The 2,496-nt window shown below is 39.6% G+C and overlaps 1 long non-coding RNA gene across 1 annotated transcript in view; it reads left to right on the top strand.

The window, feature by feature from the left end:
- The first annotated feature begins 687 nt into the window (after window positions 1-687).
- Window positions 688-2,496, top strand: part of LOC137999211 (uncharacterized) — a 3,200-nt gene continuing 1,391 nt past the window's right edge. Inside the window, exons 1-2 of the long non-coding RNA XR_011122918.1 lie at window positions 688-976; window positions 1,211-1,393. This is a non-coding gene — a long non-coding RNA (uncharacterized lncRNA). The remainder of the gene's footprint in view (window positions 977-1,210; window positions 1,394-2,496) is intronic.

The following is a 2,496-nucleotide window of genomic DNA, read 5'->3' as shown; positions in this document are numbered from 1 at the left end:
TGTGAGCTCAACGTCAGCAAGAATAATAACATTGCATAAAACCTTACAAAAAGCATAATTACCAATTCGTGAATTAAATTGTGATATTTTTGGTAGAGTATAACTACTGGTCGTAACTCTCCATGCATAAAAGTATGAAAAATGCAGACAAACAAATGTTTGAGTTAACGCTTGACGACAAAACACTGCGCCAAGTAAATAAACTCTTTCAATAGTGGTGCATGAATACGTTGATTCAGCGATAAGTTGCCTCAAAATTCTTGTTTATAAGGCAAAGTGTTTAACAAACTGACGGTATTTAACTCACTGGTTCGGATGTTCGGCATTCTGGCCGAGTAACCTACCGTATTCACAATTTCACAAAAAAAACAAAAACCAAATAAATGAAGCAAACAACTATCATTCAGCAATGTGGAAGAATCTTACCATCACACACCGCCAAATAATTTTACTTCTGCCTAATAATTTCATGGCGAACTTTCAAGTCGTTGACGTAAACTCAGGTTGCTAACGGCTCCCGAAAATGCAAAACATTCTAAACATCTCAAAAAAAAATTTAAAAACGTCTCGATTTGCGCCCAAGATGAATACGGAATTCCGCCAATTTTATGACGTTTACTGACGTTGGCACCCCAGGAAATAATAAGAAACTAAAAGAGCAGTAGTTTGTTTTAGGTGAATACAGTTGTCACTGTCCATGGCAATCTCACGGCGTGCTCCTTTGCTAATACGAGTGGACACCTGAACTTGGCGGATCGACGAGCAAATGTCTCTTCGCATTCATTTTTAACACACGTAGCACAGTGACACCTTGAGTCTTCCACTGAACAATGGCGCGGTAACACATTCTGACTGTAACGAGTATCAATCCCGTCGGAACGAAAGAAGGAAAGGCGAAGAATGTTTCAACTTATTACGTTGCGGCATTACTTCGGCAAGTGAAACGTCGGGAAATTATCGATTTGAATTTAACTGAGTGAGTAACAAAATGGCATATCTTGAAAAAATCGATATTGGTCGTTGACTTATCGGTTACATGTAGTTTACATCTGAGTGAGTGACAAATTTGCATGTTCTGACCCCAAACGATAGTGGTTGTCCAAGACTAAAAACGAGGCCAGACAGAAAGAAAACAGGAAGAGTTTGCTTTGAACCATCGAGTATTCCAATCTGTACGTGTTTCAGCGATACGTCAACATTTTCGTTTCAGCCAAAGCAATCAATAACACTGAAGCAACTTAATTTTTTATACTGGAGTCTTCCTTTGTCGAAGTCACAATTGTGAACGCAACGCCAAGGTTAACAATGAAGTCAGTGAGGCAAAGCCCATTTAGATCCATGATAACAGGAATCACTCTCAGCCTGGCTTTTCTTATTACTCTAGGGTGTTGTGGTAAGTTATGATGCGAAAGCAGGTCCTTCTGAGAATATGTGTACGATATTCTAGGGTGTGAAGTGGAGACTAAGGTTTGCTTAAATCTTCTCTGGGTCTACACCATTTTACATGCGAATGAAGCTGCAAAAGTATTTTTATATTCAGGAAAAGGGAAACAAGAAGCGACTCCAAAAGCCAAAACAACTAAAGCTGGCCACGATTCGGAAGTAATGATGAGGTTTTTTCTATTTCAAGTGGTGTGGTTCTTTTGACATTCTTTCTTCTCCCCTCATCCCTCTATCACTAGAGAGCCCATGGGCTATGGAGGAACTTAAGAATAGTCAGCCCCTTTTTACCTTTTGTAGCGGCGTCATTTCAAGAAAGGCGCATTTAACAGTATACACACTTTATCCCTCCTCCTTCCCTTTTCGGGTCATGATTTCACGGAGCCAATTAAGGATCCTTTGTTTTTTATGTGTCACGAAATTTTATCTATCTTTTAATCCAGAAGCTATCTTGTAAATTCATTTAACAAGTAACCGGGAAACGAGTTTCTGTCTTATACCGCCCCACCTTGAAAAGTCGCGTCGCTGTTTTCGTCCACCCGGACTGACTGTTCGTCATAGGTCTCCGAAGATGAGCGATTTTCGAGTTCGTTCTCTTTTATAATGATCCAATCGTTAGTAGTTTATTTTAGTAACTGATATAAGGATCAGATGGCAGTTGAATACCATGACACCAACATGAATTTAAAGGAAAATACTATTCGCTTGAAGGACATCTGTAAGTCTTGTAAAAGGCTAGCTCAGCGCAGGCTCGATTCCCAATTCCCCGTTCTCTTTTTTAGTATATAGTATATGTAGTATTCATTTGAGAAACTCTAATTACAGGATGAAATTGCTCCCCTTCGGTGGTCAATTAATATTATCGAAAAACCAGCCGACGATGGCCTAAGGCACAAACCCAATTAGCTATCAATGAATCTACGCAGACGAAGAGCACATGACGCGATCGCTAGGTTTCCACTGGTGAGAACTTAAACGCCAAAAGACAAAAAATGGACAATTTTTCCACTTACAATAAATCAATCCTGACCTTCACACGAAAGACGGATTGAAGCG

This window comes from Montipora foliosa, chromosome 4 (genome assembly GCF_036669935.1).
Source record: "Montipora foliosa isolate CH-2021 chromosome 4, ASM3666993v2, whole genome shotgun sequence".
Lineage (NCBI taxonomy): Eukaryota > Metazoa > Cnidaria > Anthozoa > Scleractinia > Acroporidae > Montipora > Montipora foliosa.
Note: the sequence above shows the minus strand (reverse complement) of the source record. Positions and strands in the feature narration are given on the sequence as shown.